At 31.9% G+C, this 17,963-nt stretch overlaps 1 protein-coding gene across 1 annotated transcript in view; it reads left to right on the top strand.

The window, feature by feature from the left end:
- Window positions 1–16,074, top strand: part of LOC145277921 (uncharacterized) — a 30,323-nt gene extending 14,249 nt beyond the window's left edge. The window contains exon 1 of the mRNA XM_080129988.1: window positions 1–16,074. This exon is cut by the window's left edge and continues 14,249 nt beyond it. The gene's annotated coding sequence lies outside the window, so the exon portion shown is untranslated.
- The last annotated feature ends 1,889 nt before the right edge of the window (window positions 16,075–17,963 follow it).

Here is a 17,963-nt window from a genome sequence, read left to right on the forward strand (position 1 = left end):
GTGACCCCCCCCCCAAAAAAAAACGGACCCCGATTCTAATTAGGCCCTGTTTCTTAGTGTTTTGTCTGAATGAAATGAAACTTTTGTCATAACTAGTTTATTATATTCAAAACATCACATCAAAACACTAGGGTCTTTGGCATTTTTTTCTCCGTTCTACAGCATATGTTCTAGATGGCCTCCATTTAGCTTTTGTTTTTTGTAGAACTTTGGCCGTTGCAAAAATACAAATTACCTTTTGTATAGAAGGGCTTCCCTACATTGACTAAGGACAAATAAACTTAAATGTAGAATCAAAACAGATACTACACTTGAATCTTAGCCCGAAAGCCTGATACCTTATTCCCTGAATTTCGTTTTCTTTTTCAGACTCCTTAAGCCTAACATTACAGAGTTTTTGTAGAATCAAAATCATGTAATGGATTTTGACCAAAATTGAATAAGGATTCTAGACAAGGTTTAGTATCATGATTTTAATAGTTAGTAATGTTTCATAAAAGTAGTGCAAAACTGTTCTATTGGACAAATTAATCTGACATGTTCTGAGACGAGTATTCTTCTAGTGTGATATATGAAGTAAAGTCGGTCCCTCTCCACCTATATTGATGCTTGATAACTTTGGTAAGAAAAGACACATAAATATATCTTTCATCAGTTTGTGATTTCGTGTACATATTGGTCCATGTTGTTAGAAAATAAATTTTTACTTTTGATCACTTCCTTTGGTTTTCATATTTAGTCCTGATCATTTTTTCTTATATTTCTATATAAATAAAACGGATGTATTTGTGTGTCTGTAAAAAAGAAAAAAAAAAAAATACTGACAAACTCTTAAACTAATGTTCAGATAACACTGAAATAAACAGGAAATAGTAATCCTACACCGAGGATGGTTTATAACTAGTAAAATCTTTGTTTGGTTTGATGAATAGCATGTATAGAAATGTTAGCAAGTTAAAATGTTCATTTAAATTTGCTGACATATCAGGTTTACACATACACAAATTCAATCATTTGCTAGAAGTGGTTTAATTTGACATCTTTAGTTATCTGTTGGGTTAGCTCAAATGGTAGGGACTGCGGCTGGAACACTAAATGTTTCTATCTGATGGCACCCAAGTCCTTTTTTTAGTTTTGAAATGAGAACTATTATATATATATATATATATATAAAATATTCAGTAGAGAATTAGCTCTGTAATAATAAATATGAAATCTACATGAATTAAGATATTTTAGAGTATTTTACAACCGGCAATGTCGGCGTATCCCCCCCCCCATGCTAGTATAAAATAATCTATGTATGTATATCTAGCTAAAACTACAAAAATACAAAACAAACATCCGCAAAGTTGACATTTTCTTGATCGGTATTGCCTCGAATTAATATCTAAAATTTCGAAAAAAATCATTCATTCTTTGACCTTAAACTGGCACAGATTTCATCAAGGGAGGAGGGAATCAGTTTTCCAGCCATTTCCTGTACTAAAGGGAAATAACATTTTTTTTTATCAAGGAGTTAATTTCCTTATGTTAACTTGCTCTTTAAAGAATCTTTATAAAGGTGAGTTGTGTGTGTGTGTCCAGGGAGAGGAATGGACTGGATGAAGAAGAAAGAGATGGATAGACAAATAGAGAGGCATAAAATGTTTTTTTTGTCGTGTGTCCCCCACCCCCACCAAGGTAACGGCGAGTAGCCCTGCCAGTTCTGCCTAAAATAAAGTTGCAAGAGATTTTATTCTCACACATAGATATACTACCACTGCCATTCGTGTATACTGGGGGAAACATTTTTAGAAGATGCATACTTCTGTAACGCAGTTATTATTATCAGAATAAGAGATTAAAACGTTATTTAACTAATGTAATCAATAGCTGATTTGTTTATTCCAAGGGTGTTGGCAATAAAACACGTTTTCTTTTAAAGCACTGTATAACGTCATACTTCCTTTTTTTTTTTTTTTAAATGGTTAAGTGCAAATACAGAACCCACCAATAATGTTATATCTTTCATTTTTCTTCATCTTGTGTTACCCGATCTTAATCGCAACATATTTTCAGAGGAAAATTTTTAAAATAAAAACTGATAGCAACCGACTATTTTAATGAAATTTTCATTTTAAAATAACATTTATTTGAACTTTACAATCCGTGTAAAAATATACATGTACTTTTCGTTTGTACATCGGTTTTCACCTTCCACACCCCTTGTGAGAAAAATGAGATCTTCCAATCACCAAAGATGAAATGCAGAAAAGAAATTGCTTATTATCCGATCTTGCTGATTTCCAAAAATTTAGGTTTTATTTATTTAGAAATAGATTGTTCCCAAATCGGATTACCTTTCATAAATAGTATCCTGTCGCAGCTATAAATTAAGTCGGGTTCCTTTTATTTATTTATTTAAAAGATATTTTGCTTAAAATTTGGTTCTTGTCCAGAATAATTCCCTCATATTAAAAAAACAAAAATTAAGAAAAATTTGTATGACGTACATATCTGTGATGAAACAAAAATATGTCAAAAATCACAGAAACTTAATCAAGTAGTTTTATTTTTAAATAAGAAAATTAAATTTTATCAATATTTGAGAAGTAACTGATGGCTGCCATTTTGAAAAAAATTTTTTAAATAATGAAAGGAAGATAACTTAACAATTCATACTTACTAGATTTATGTTGTAATGCCTACAAATTCCCATTAATCACTTAAAAATGCCTTTCTTTATAAAACTAAAACTACTTGATCAATTTATGTGATTTTTGGAATTTTCGTTTCATCATGGGTACATTAATCAAAAAAACTTTTCTTTATATTTTAATTAAGTATAGCTAGATTACACATGATCAGTTAGGGGGTCAACAATGGTATATTGTACAGGCTGGTCTGAAATCTTGTTACTCTTACCAGAAAGTAACAGCAATAGAAAATTAGTTAATGTAGTGATAGAAAAGAACATATGAATTCAGTTTATTCACTTTCATTGACATACATCGGAAACATAAAGTGATGTGGCAGCGTGACATGCGCAATATTTTATGAAGCTGAGCTTAAGTGGTTGTTATTAATGGTTATAGGAAGTGATCTTAGTAGAAAGACCAGGAAGAGGAAATTGCTCACCAAGTAACACAAAAGGCAGCTAAAATAGGATTGTTAATCAAAGTGTGGCAGTGATTGGGACAAAGGATTGGTCAATATATTTAGAGTTAGTTTATGAACAGTTTTAGGAATGGCAATGAGTTTCGCGACTGTAACAGTTTATGGACTGTCTTGAATTTGTGACAGAGGGTTTTCCAGTTTGAAAGAGTAGAACGCAAGTTTTGGGTGGGCATAGATGTGGACCTTAGCCCTGAGAGGGTTGACTTTCATGATGTTGTCTCACACATTTTGGCGTAGATAAGACTTTTAGATCATCCTGTATACTTGGTAAATTTTCTATATACATAAAATTCAATGTTTTTTTTTTTTTAATTTTCTTATTTTGTTTTAACTGGAGATGGGACATCCTATTGGATGCCTGACGTTCATTATCTCATACATTCCAACTAAGAGATCTTTTTAAGATTCTAACTGCCACTTTAAGTGCAATTGTTTGAATCTCTTTTGCACTTGGTTCACTGCGAATATTTGCCAGGTAGTTTTTGAAATTCTTTTTTCACAAGTTCAGTTGTTCCTATAATTACTGGAATAATGGAACTTTTCCTAAGATTTCAGTTTCCTTTTGTGCCGTACATAAGACCTTGGTATTTCGTAATCTCCCTCTCAGCGCTATTTAACCCAGCATCATTGGGGACATTAACTTCTAAGGTTGCTTCTTTCTCCTTCTTGTTCCATATCATTATGTTAGTTTTAATAGCTCTATTTTCTAGGTATGTAGTTGTAGAAATCGCATAATCATAGTGGATGGTGTATGACTTCTTTTCAACTGTTCTTTCTGGTGTGTTATTTTATTTTATTTATTTATTTTTTTTTCAAAGTTTGTATGTTCCCTATAAAAAGTGTATTCTTATGTAAAATTTACCAGAGACAATGGAAGTGTTTCCAAGTCTTGATGTGCATCCACAAGAGGGCGATGAGGGCATAACCCCCCTAAAGCTTCAAATATATCCTATTTTGATGAAATTCTAATTGTACATATAAATATTCTATGGCAGACCATAAAAGTGATTTCGACTCTCTACATTATCCTCCATGTGCCGGATATCTAATTGACCCATAGGGACACAATCCCTTTAAAACTTTAAATATGTATATCGAAATGAGACATAGACCATATGTATAAAACATTACTTCAGAGTAATTTCTAGACATTTCAGCCTTTTCAAACTATATTAGGGGACGAAACAGGACAAGGGGAAGACAGTAAAAACAAAGAAATATAGTGTTATGAGCATGCCGAAAAAAAACATTCAATCCCGAGCAACGTTGGGTTTTCCTGCTCGTAAATATATAAAATAAATATATAGAAAGCAAGATTAGAGAATTTACATAAAATCTTAAACTGTATTATTTATCAAGGAAGACAATGGAAGTGGTCTCAAATCTTTACGTTACCTTCTATATGGCGAACATCTGTGTGCTTGCATTTCTAAGTGACCTACGAAGAGAGAATCCTCTTAAAACTTGAAATACTTATGTCCGATTCTGATGCAATTTAAACCACTAATACTAAGTTTTCCAACATTTCAGCATTTTCTGATTGTTAGGGGGCAAAACAAGAGTAGTAAAAACAAAGAACGTAATATGGTATTATGAACGCAGTTAAAAAGTACCTAGTAGTCATCCTCATTCAGTCCCGAGCAACATCGGGTCTTCCTGCTAGACAAATAGATAAAATGAAAAGGTAAATGATCCGACAGACTATAGCAGAATCAATAGGAAAAAACATTCATGTTTTCGACAATTTTTACAAAGTCAAAGAATTTCAGAATACAGTGTGATATCATTATAGACCATCTATCTCTTTCCTTTCTCTCTCTCTTCCCACTTGTCTAGTACGAATGTTTTAACAACTCTAACAGAATCAGTAAAGTCTCTGTCAGATGAAGTTGCAATGACACGTCCAATCAAAAGCCTTTCCAAAATATCCTTTTGTATTTACACCATTCTCCTCCTCCTACCACTCTTCATCTCGTTCATCCATAATTTTGCATTGTTAACCTTCTTCCACCACTTCCCCCTTTCCATCACTCCTCATCTCATCTGCCCTTCCTTCCACTATATAAAACACTCCATGTGCAAACAAAGATTTATCAGTTTTCATGTTAAATAGATTCCAATCTATTGTTAAACCTTTGGCTCTGTTAAAACAAAAGGCTGTAAAAAAAAAAAAAAAAAAAAAAATCTTTAAATTTTTTTTTATCTACACTGGTCATCCATAACTATAATAAACTGAACTTGGTAATTCCAATCAATATCAGTTGACAGCTAAAAAAAAAAAAAAAAAATGGAAAAACAAAAACAAATGCATACTAAGACAACCCAAATACTTACTGTATTTCACAGCTCATAAGACATATCTTATAAAAACATTATTTTTAAATATTGTAATTTCTTTGGCATTGTTTTAAGCCATAAAGATCTGAGGCACTTTTAACAAGAGCCAACAAAATAGAAAGGAAGTGAAAAACAAAATACAACAAATTTAACCAAAGGCAAGGTTAGTTACTCTTCTACCTACCTGGATAAGATTTTTTTGCATGTGTGTTTGTTTTAACTTATTTTGAAGTGCTTTTTGGTTCAGTGCAGAACCAGTGGTCAACTATGTTAGAAATTTAAAAAAAAAAAAAAATGACTGGCAGTATATAGTCATATAAAGTTTTGATAATCGCTCAAAAGTAAAAAAAAAAATTACGGTTAATAACTCACCAATTGTGTGAAAATGTAATTTTCAACTGAATTGTATATTTTTATTATTGATATTTTTGTAATTTTTGATTTAGGTGCAATTATAAAGACTTCCCAGGTGACCGTCATTTTTTTTTCTCATTCTAAAGAGTTGACACTAGTTATATATTAAACTAAAAAATGCTTTAAAATAACTTAAAACATAAAATAACTTAGCCTAGTAGACAGAACAGTAACTTATCTTGTTTTTGGTAAAATTTGTTTGTTGTATATTTGTTTTTCACTTAATTTTTTGTTTTGTTAGCTTTTGGTAAAAAGTGTCCAAGATCTGTTTAAAATGTAAATTTTTCATTTTTTTTTTCAACATGTTTGTATTTTGTTTAATGAAATTTTGGAGAAAAAAAACAAAAGCAACTTAAGTTTAATTTGTCCTATGATCCATGGAATCCAGTATTTATAATCAAATACCATTTTGCCAAATTTAGAATGTAGTATGTCTTCTTTTTATGTACAAGCAGATTAACATTCAACCACTTAAATGTAACTGCATTGTTAGAGAAAAGAGGCACACATTGCTTTTCTATGACTCTTGGTAAGGGATGGTCTATTGCCTTGAAACCAGCCTGTTACCTTTTCTTTTTTATAGGTACTGGACCAAATATCCGGCCAGCTTGGGACCAAAAATGGTCCAGATTTCTGAATATATGTAATACATGGCCATCCCTATAACAGGCCAGGCGATCATGTAACAGGTCTTTCACTGGAGGCTATACAAATTTTCTGAGATAATTAATATAGCAGTTAAAAAAGGGAGAATTCTTCTGTGAGATTAATTCAATATTTTTATGTGTTTTACATAGCGAAATGGCTTTCTCCAAGGGAAGAAATTTATTGGGAATATCAAATTCACAAGTGGTCCCTAGTTGTGTGTATATCCCAGTCAAAGTAGATAATGTTAGGTCATTGCATTTTTTTACAGGAAGGTATCAAGGTCCTCTTAAATATAGCACCTAGTATTCCCAGATGGACACCCATCTGCTTCTAATTAGGCTTAGTGTTTCTCAACTTTAGTGATCTAATGAGAACCATTGTGTCAACGTGATTACGCTATTTATGTGTGTTACATATCGAATAATGATTGAATTAAGATTTTAAACAAGTTTGATGGAACATTTTCTTTAAATCAATTTTTTTTTTAACTAGAAGAAAAATGGTATTTCAAAAATAAGCACTTTCAATATAAAAAAGAAGACTATAAAAAAAAAATGATTGGCATAAAACTTTTACAAAGTATATTTAAAACTAACTACCAAATTTCACTATTTTTTTTTTGTTTTTTAATTATGATGAAAAAATAGTTTTCAATAAAATTAAATTTGGACTTTTTACAGTTTTTTCACAAACTTATAAATCCAAATGTAATCCATGATATAACACAGACTCCAAGTGGAAATAAATTAGAACAATAAAGTGTTAGTTAAAGATATCTGCTGACTAATTGTAAATCTTGCCTTCAGTCTAAACTTTAAATATTAGATCGCTCGGCTTTTTATAGAAATGACCTTGATGTAATAACATTAATAAAATGTAAAAAAAAAAAAACGAAATTGCATTTAACAAATATAAATTAATACACTTATAAAGTGGACCTTCTTTGATTGTTATTTTATTTACCTCCTTTACAGAAAGTTAGACACAAGGTCACATTTGGGTTAGATGAAAACGTTTCTGTGGAATAAATTGGATTCAAACTTGGTACACTCATGTTTTCAGTTTGTGTCATTAGCTAGTTTCACCCATTCCTGTTTGATTGTTATTAATCCACTTTAAATTGTTAATTTTTTTATATTTCTCTTAATCTGTTTGTTCCACCTTTTCTCTGAAACTACTGGGCCAATCTAACTGAAATATTGTGTGAACCTTTATGACAAGGTGCAGTGAACTAAGTATTATGCTATCCATTTGATACACAGATTAATAGGAATTAGTATTTAATGCAACAATAAGCACAAATTTAACCATATTCAACTATCAGTTTGGCATAACGGACTTGTCCTAAATCAGCAGTCTATAATTTTTGTTTAACAGGTTTAGTATATAATGTACAGTACTAACAACATGGATTATGTGAAAATTGACAACATCCATAGCAAAAGTGGTGTTATGGAACAGACAGGACTTGAACCTGGCTTTCCAGATTGACAGTCCATGCTGGTATATCAACTCCGTCACTGCCACCTCTCACAATAATGTTATAATATAATGGATAAAAAAAATAAAATTAAATTAAAAAATCTAACTTTATTTAACGAATAACATGTACATATTTATACATACATAGACTTATATTCAGCTACGTGATTGCATCAAGAAAACTTGACCGGTTGCAAGGTTTACATATCCATAAGACGTGAGTGCAAAAAATGTAATCCCTCTATCAGGAAATGTAAATCGAATGATGGTGAGCAAAGTGTAGTATTTGTCCTGATATGACATTTTATCTTTTCTGTACTCAGTCAGTAAATGAGAATTCCTTCTAGAATGAGGCTTTTTTTTTTTTTTTTTCTCACAATCCATAGTGCCCTCACTTTGAGGGAGCAGGATTTAAAAATAAAACGACTTTGTGTCTAACTCTGCCCTCATGGGGAGGCAAAAGAGTAGGTGCATCAACAGTGTTCACAATCTCATTGTTGAGCATCTGTGACCTGGAGTAATCCTAAGAAAGCCAAGAATTTAGTGGCTCAACTTGTTTATTTTATTTTTATTTTTTTAACACCATATGCAAATTAATCAACTTTAAAAAGTCAAAAAAAAAAAAAAAAGGGGGAAATAAAATAACCAGTTTTATGGAGCCGGATAAGAGGTTTGGTACTCTCTCCTCCCACTTTTTTTTTTCTTTCAAACTTTAAAATTCAAGATACCTTTGCTCAAGGCAGGCGATTTTGTTATAATAATGCAACTTAGTTTTTTTTTATCTCTTTTTCTACACTCTTGAGATTACACTGTATGTGCAAGTGACAGTTTTTCTGTCAACATACATGTTTTTTATGCTTTTTTTTTTCTGTGGGTGATAACATTGTGACTTTTTTTTTAAGCACAATGGTAAAGTCTTTCTATTTTTTTTTTTTTTTTTTTTTTTTTTTCTTGGGTGAAATAATCTTACCTCTCCCAACGTTTTATAAAGGGAGTCAATACATTTGTGTGCTTATATATCTATCTTTATATATATATCTCCAAACATGTCTAGATTTTAATACACCCTTGCACAAACATTTTTTTTTTTTTTTTTTTTTGTAATTTCATCAATGATCACTGAAACCCACAATTTTTTTTTTTTCACAAAATTTGTAATAATTTCTTATATTTTTAGGACATGAGATTATACAGTGAAAAATATTTTAACTATTAACCTGCTGAAGGTCATGATCATATATTAGTTTAAGTTTTAAGTGTTGTCCATGACTTCAAATAAACTGTTTTAAATCGTAAGTTATAAACAAGTAATTAAAAAGAATAAATGTTGCACATCAATGCTTAGTTAATTCTACAGTTTTAAATAATGAAGTAAATAATTGATATATTTTGGAAGTGTTTTCAAATCGCTCCCAAAAATGTGATAAAAACAAAATGCATATTGTTTAGTCATTTTTGTTTTTAATTAAACATACCAGAGATGTGAGTTCCCAACCATTGTTTTTTTTTTTTTTTTAATCCGAAAAAAAAAAAATGAATTTCCACTTAAATCGCTAGAGCCTCTCCTAGATTTTAGTTTTTAGCTTCTAGCTTCTTTTATTTTTTATTTTTTTATTATAATCTGCTTTTCTTTCTAATAAGAAAAGGTTGATTTTTTTTCCCCCTCCTTTTATGCCAGTTCTTTTTGAAAACGCTAATTTCATAGTGATTTCTAAAACTTCAAGCAATCAATAAAGAGGTATGGGAGTTAGATGACTGTTTATTTAATCAAAGAATGACTTCCTGTTCCTTTCTCTCACATGCATATTTGGTGTCTTCTACTGTTAGTTAAAATTGGAGTTGTTTAAGAAAAATTATTTTTTTGTGCTGCTCTCTATCTGATTATATATATATATATATATATATATATATATATTTAAATATATATAACAAAGAAGAAGCCATAGCTCCCTGGTTGAGAAATTAATCTCAATCTCAAATTTTTTTTTCTTATTGGCTACTCACATCTCTGGCTTCCGTAATAATGGCTATTAAAAAAAAAATCTTGCTTATTTTTCCACAATATTTTCGATGCCTGTTCAGAATTCCCCCTACATTAAAAACAAAAATAAAGAAAAATTTGTATTTGTATGTTGTACATACTCGTGGCGGAAAGAAAATATTGTGCACCAAAAATTCTGTAAATTGATAAAGTAGTTTTATTTTTAAATAAATCAAACTTTATGACGAAACTACAAGAGACTATTATAAAACTACTTGATTAATTTACGTAATTTTTGGTGTACGATATTTTCTCTCCATCAAGGGTACGTGCATCATACAGAATTTTCTTTAGTTTTGTTTTTTAATATAAGGGGAATTCTGGATAAGGACCAAATTTTCTAGCAATTCTGCATTTTGCAAATTTTGGAACAAATCAAACATTTCGATTATTCAAACTGCTATTCTCATATGGTACAAAAGATAAAGGTGTTAACTACAATCAATTTTAAGTGATCTTATTCTGAATGTTGAAGATTCAATCTTTATTACAGGGGATACTCCTCATCATCATCAGCGGTCCTGCTGTATTAACAGCGTTGGTGACCATGGTTCTCCAAATTGTAGAGCTATGGTAATCTTGGGAAGACAAGTAAAGACAGTAGTTTCCCGTTGCTTTTCGTCTTGATTTAAGGGTGCATCTCCCCCAGTGAGTTAAACGTACGTCTGGATACCAACCTAAATATTTCTACGACTTGGCACAGTACATACAGTGCCTAGCCTTCCCAAAAAGTCACCCATCAGGTACTGCCCAGGCTCATCGTTGCTTAACTTTGGTGATCTGGTGAGATGTGTGTTTACGTGATTGTGCCGTATATATATATATATATAATTATATACTAATTAAGAATGAAAAATAAAATTATTTCAAACTTTTGTTGCATATTACGAATCGGATTTCTCATAAATGTCTGATAAGGCTGAACCAACAATGGCAGGTATGTGTGCATGTATGTTACTACGCTGAAATAATGATATTCAGAAAGCCATTTTTAACATGGGCAGGGTGTTTTGTAACTATTCTGTAATTTCACCTAACAATTTAATGAGCAAAAATATTGTAAAAATTGGATTTAACTTGGAAATAATAATTTGATCTGGTTTCTAAGCATTTTTCACGGCACTTGGCATATTCCGGCGGCGATGTCAGGTGCTGGTCGAGCCCAAGCAGGCATTTACAAGAAATCTGATTCGTACAATGAGCTAGCACCAGACTTTTACCCAGTAATAGCTGATGGAATGTGAACAATCTATCTCCATAAATTGAATAAAAAGTTTAATTCAAAATTCCATAAAGATCTCCGAGTCTACTGAGATGCACTCTAAGAAGGTCTGAGGTTATATTGGCTGAAACGTAAGAATAGCATCCAAGATAAAAATATTAGTTTGATTAATATAAATCATCTTTAAAATTCAAAAAAGAAATAAGTAAATCATGCTTATGTTTTTAATGACAAGTTAAAGCCATACTTTCATTACAAAATTCTGTTTTGGAAGTTAACATTCGGCTATGTGCTACATTTTGTGTGATTATCCTGTTGACGATATTCAATAAAAGTGGTTGTTAGCCTTTTGAAAAGTAACAGACCTATAAAGCTATGCATCCTATTACTAAAAAAAAACAAAAAAAAAAAAAAACTTTTGTGCACTTTTCTAGAATTCTCCCCCTTTGAAATTAAAAAAAAAAAAAAAAAAATAGAAAAACATCTGTATGATGTACATGCTTTTGGCGGAAAGGAAATATTGTGCACTAAAAGTTACATAAATTTATTGAGTAGTTTTATTTTTGAATAAAATCAAATTTTGTGGCTAGATAAACAGTGGCGTCATCTTGAAAACAGACTGAAGAAACCAGGGAAATAATTTCAAATAATTGAAACTGAGGGATTTTAGAAAGCCAATCTAAACCCGGGAAAAAGAGGGTGGCATTGAAAAAACTCAAATTCGGTTAAAAATGAGTTTCTTTACAAAAATAAAGCTACTTGATTAATTTATATGATTTTTAGTATATGATATTTTTTTCTCTTACATACATCATACAGATTGTTTTTTTTTTATGAGGGGAGAAATTCTGGACAAGCACTTTTTATTATTATTAGTAGGCTGCCCAGCATTGCCCAGTTATAAAATACATATAAATATCATATTTTAATTCATACAGTAACTCAGATATGTGCATGTGAGTATTATGTTTTTTCTAAGCAGTTCACTGCTTGTAAGTAAAAATAAAAAAAAATAATACTCTTGCTGGGATCGAAACCAAAACCTAAAGATATGGAGTCCAGTACAATTACTATTAGGCCAGCTTGACACAATCTTTAAAAATTGTTTTCAAACCTACTTATTCTTAATGTAAGAAATCTGTCATGTGAACGATTCATGCATGCGCATTTATAAAACAGTTGACAAACAGATAAAAATCCGACGACCCCCTCCCCCATGTACCAAATTTTCAATCTTGACCTCTTAGCAACCCTTTTTGTTGGGTGAAAACCGATTAAAAAGTTTTCCACATGTCTGAATAACCTATATTCCAATTTTCAAGTCTGTAGATCAAAACTTTGTTGAGTATATAGGTTGAGAAGTGTCCTCGCACACACATTCTCACTTTTATAGATATATAGATTTTTGGTTATATCTTTGTAACCAAAGAATAATATTATTTAAAAGGAAACATGGTTTTAAATAATTAATTATATTTATCTCTCAATGTAGTTAAATATAATAACCGGTGTTACTTAATATAGTTTTCATTTTAATATTCCAAGCTTTGTTTGTAGACGGTCAAATATAAAATCTCTATTCGTGTATGGATTCTTTAATTTTTTTTATGGATTTTTTTTTTTTTTTTTTTTTTTTTTTTACATGGAGTTCACCACTTATCAAGGCCCAAGGGCCACTCGGGGATAAGGGTTATTGTGTGTACAGTAATCAATGGGATAGTGTAGTAATAGTATTGGAGAATTGATAAAGTGTCATTACTTAAGGGGGCGGTTCATCAGGAATTTGTTTGTGTTGGACTTGAAGACATCCAGGTTGAAGTCGGGAGGGAAACAGGCAAGTGGAACAGAGTTCCACAGGCGTAGTTCTAAGAAAGAAGCTTTGTTCATGGAATCTACACTTTGATTTAGGCACAGATAAAGAGTGGGGAAAATTATTGACGGTAGTTTCAGCTAGTCGGGTGTTTTATGAAAAAGATTGGTGAGGGGGGACCAGAGAATGGAGCTCAGACGAGCACTTGCCATGGAAATAACGATAGAACAGAGACATGCTCACTACGTCTCTTCTGTGGGAAAGTGATTAGTAGGGTAAATCTTTTTTTGTTCCTTCTCCTCAAATAATGTACTATATGTAAATTTGTATATATTTGTTATAAAATTATTATATTGATAGTATACTATCTCTCTTTAATGTCCTTTTGAAGGCGATACTTCTAAAAGGTCTCACAATTTGGGGTAAGGATGTTGCAACCAAATTTAGTATTAAGTCATAATTACCAAGAACATCGTAAGCACGGAATTTGTTAGTAATAACTTATTTAACATCTGTAGTTATTAATATTAGTAAACATATTACAATTATTGATTTATTTCAGTAAATGTGAATGTACACAATAAAAACAACTTCCGCCATTTGTATTGACATCACTTTATTAATCACAAATTAATGTTCTAGATGACATTACTAAACTAGCAAATTACTTTTTATATATTGAGTTACATGCATGCACTAGAGAGCTTTGCTACGTGCTTGAGAACAAGATTCTGCCACTTTAAAAGAAAGATCTTGCACACACTTTTTAACTCTATTTTAATATCAATGCTCCCAAGCAATGCCGGGTAACCATGCTAGTAATAATAATAATAATAATAATAATCAGGTGATAAGAAAGGAAAGTAATTGCTACTGTATGTCTATGAAACAAGATTCTAAACGGCCTACAGGAGAGGTCATTGTCTGCTAAGATTGCAGGATTGGTTCTTGAAGTGTTACGTAAATATGATGAGAAAGCAAATTGGAAGATTTTACAAAATCCTCTTTCAAAAAAGTCAATAATTCTTTTAAAAAAAAATACAATGAATCTCAGAATAATTTTTTTTTTTTTTTTTTAATTTATTGGAATAAAACTTAACAAAGTGCAACAAGCCATGTAAAAAAAAACACCATATTTATATCTATCTCTCTGTACAGGGGTTAATCAGAAAAACCTGACATGAGAATACTTTTTTTTACAAGTAAACCCTGACTAAATATTCAAAATCACATAGTATTCATGATCAAAATAAGATCTCCTCAGTATGGATAACCCACACTTGTTTTTACAAGGAATGGTGCATCTTCTCCAAGTGATGTTACCTTAGGTAACAGCACGAAGCTGGATACTCCATCAGACAAAGGAGATTCTTGTCCTGGAATCCAGTAAGACCAAGAGACCACAAAAAATATATATTTAAATGGTCAATTGGAGAGAGAAAAATTATATTCCCAACTTCTTTTACTATCTCAGTATTTGAGAGGTAAAAAAAGAACTTACATAGATATTCGAATATTCCATTTATCTCAAACAGAAATCAAGTTTTAGCCTCAGGAATTGGGGCCTCTTGATTTCTGAGAACTTCGACTGAAGTAAAATGAAATGAGAGAAAAACTGAATCCAAGATCACTTTGAACCTAAATACAGTAGAGCCCCGGGATATGGCATTAAAAATTAGTCAAAAAAAATACACTACAGTATACACATTTATATAATCAAATAACATTATAAATAACACTGTAAGGCCGGGCAGATACCGTAACCAGAGTCCGGAAAAACATTGTATTCCACATCGTAACCTGAAAAAAGGTATCCTAGAGTCACTATATCTCAGGGTTCTACTGTATAATAGGCATTATCAAATCCTCTTTTGGCAGGCTGTTCCACGGTGGAAACATGGGCTGAAATTTTTTTTTTTTGTAAACAAAAGCAACTATGCAAAAATTTTAAGAGAGCAAGACTTGTTGTCAGAGTGAAAAGCTCTTTGAAAGATAAATTTAAATTTCTGGTAATGATTTATGCCAAAATCTGGTGCTCTCACATCCTTGTCATACCAGTGAGAACTGATTTAGTCTTTGAAGCTGTTAGATAAGCATGAAGAATCTTGCTACCATGTTTGTTACCAACTGTTGAACGCGTTCAAGGTATCTAAGTATAATTGGTAATTATGGGATGTACGGCATAATCACGTTGACATACTGGTTTTTGTTAGATCACCAAAGTTAAACAACATTAAGCCCGGTCCGTATCAGATGGGTGACAATTTGAAAATACCAAGCACTGTATGTAGGAGTACGTCAGCATCCCACCTAGCCTTCAGCTGATTTGGATCAGGCTGGCTGGGACGAGAGAGTGAGGTTGGCTCTGTGCAAACCAGCTTCACTTTAAACAAACTTTCAGCGTGTCACCTACCATCTTTAGGATGATCAGATGGTCTTCATCCTTCCGACAGAAGAGCATTATGAGATGTTATTAACAAATCTGTTAAAAATGATCTTGGTATTTTTTTACTTTTTTTTTTTTTTATTGATTAGTAATTTAGGTTCTGACATGTTGACTCCAAATTGTTGAACTTAGTTGCACAGCTGCCAGGCATGTTATAGTGATTAGCTTGTTTTAGAGTTAATTATGCAAGATAACAGTGAATGAATAACTTTTTCAATCAGAAAAAGAGCCTTCCTGTATAATCACCTGTCTTATTGTTTTGTTTTTTGTTGTTTTGTTTTTCATATATTGTTAAATGCAATTATAACTTTTTTTTTTTATATAGAATAAGTTTATTCAATTTATCTCTTATATGGTTGAGTATGTTGGCTTGCATACTACATTATCCGACAGTGTTATAAATGATCAGCTTGCAAAATGAAAAAAAAAAATGCATGTAGGGGAAATTGTACATTTTGAGAAAAGACTTCTATTCTGAAAATTCATTAAATACTGAAGTTTATTTGTTAAAGGTATGAATTGTGTTATCTTTTTTAAGTTTTTTACTAATACATCTTGAAATGATTTTCATTTGATTGTAAATCTTGTTTTTTGTTTTTGTTTTTTTACACTATCAATATGGTGCTTATTCTAAAAAAAAAAAAAAACTGTTGTCCAGAATTCAATCTAATTTAAAAAAAAAAAAATACAGAAAAATCTTTGATATATGTACCCGTCATGAAATGACAAATGTCATTCCAAAGATCACGTAAACTGATCAGTTTTTTGTTTTGTTATTTTTGCTTTACTAAGAAAATAAAATTTTATGAGGAAACAAAGATAGTTTTTCTCACTTTGTCATCTTTAATAAATAAAAGGAGTTACCTCCCTCTAGCAACCTCTCCAGAAATAGATCAAGATCAACCTTAACGGCTATAATTTACTATTAATTGCTAGAAATCGTAAAAAAAATATGATCTTCTATATAAAAAAAAAAACTGTTCAATCAATTTGTGATTTTGGAATATAACATTGTCGTTATGTGATGAGTATGTGCATCATAAAGATTTTTCTGCATTAAAAAAAAAAATTATTTTTTTTTAATTAGGTTGAATTTTGGAGAGAAAAAAAAAAACTATATCGGCAAATATTTCAACTTAAAAAAACTTCAATCGCCTTCATCATTTTGAGCTTGGTTAAAATCTCAATGAATATATTATTTATACTTTACACATTTTGATCTTATCTTTTTTTTTCTAGCAGGGGATTTTTTTTTTTTTTTTTTTTTTTTTTTTTTACACAGTGATCACCACTTATCAAGGCCCGGAAGCCACTCAGGGATAAGGGTTATTGCAAGTACATTACGTTAATGTGGAGATTTGATGAAGTGTTTACTTAAGGGGGCGGTTCATTAGGAATTTGTTAACATTGGACTTGAAGACATCCAAGTTGTAGTCCGGTGGGAAGCAAGCAGACGGAACAGAGTTCCACAGGCGTGCAGTTCTAAGAAAGAAGCTTTGTTCATGGAATCCGTGTTTTGATTTAGGCACAGATATACAGTGGGGAAATTTTTCATGTTGGATTCAGCTAGACGGGTGTTTTTCGTGAAAGATTGGCGAGGGGGGGAGCAAAGATTGGAATTCAGAGGAGCACCTGCCATGGAAATAACGATAAAACAAGGATAGGCTTGCAACGTCTCTTGTGTGGGAGAGAGGTTGCAGGGTAGAGAAAAGGGCATCCCCCACTAAGCCACGAAGTTTATTTTGTACTCTGTCAAGGCAGGATAGGCTGTTTTTAGCAGCTCCTGCCCAGATATGGCAACAGTATTCCATCCTTGGACGTACTTGGCTTTTATATAGATAGAGAATTGCATCAGTAGTGAGATATCTTCTGGAGCGGTAGAAGGATCCCACCATCTTTCCAGCGACCTTGGCAACAGACTTGATGTATGTGTTCCATTTCAGATCAGGAGTAAAGGTCAAAACCAGAAGCTTGTCAAAACACGGGGCCTCACCCAGACGAAAGCCATCCATCACAATTGATGCCAGATGGGGATCAGAGCGTTGATGATGTAAGGATAGGAGTTAGGTTTTGGATGCATTAAAGGTAACCAGCCACATCTTCCCCCACTGAACCACGCGCTCAAGATCAGAGGAGAGAGAATCAGAGAGAACTTTGTCATTTACAGCCTTTGATGTGTTGCCGTAGATGGTCGTGTCATCAGCATAGATGTCAACGAATGATTTAAGTATGTGTCTAGGGAGGTCATTGATGTAGATCAGGAAGAGAGTTGGGCCTAGGATTGACCCCTGAGGGACTCAAGCATTTATATTGCAGGCCTCCGATTTTTGTCCATCTACTACTACTCTTATGAGCCTTTGTCAAGAGATTCACTAATCCTGTGGGATATAACCGTCAGCACATC

The sequence above is a fragment of the Euprymna scolopes genome, chromosome 6 (genome assembly GCF_053919585.1).
Source record: "Euprymna scolopes isolate OS-2025 chromosome 6, ASM5391958v1, whole genome shotgun sequence".
In the NCBI taxonomy this organism is placed as follows: domain Eukaryota; kingdom Metazoa; phylum Mollusca; class Cephalopoda; order Sepiida; family Sepiolidae; genus Euprymna; species Euprymna scolopes.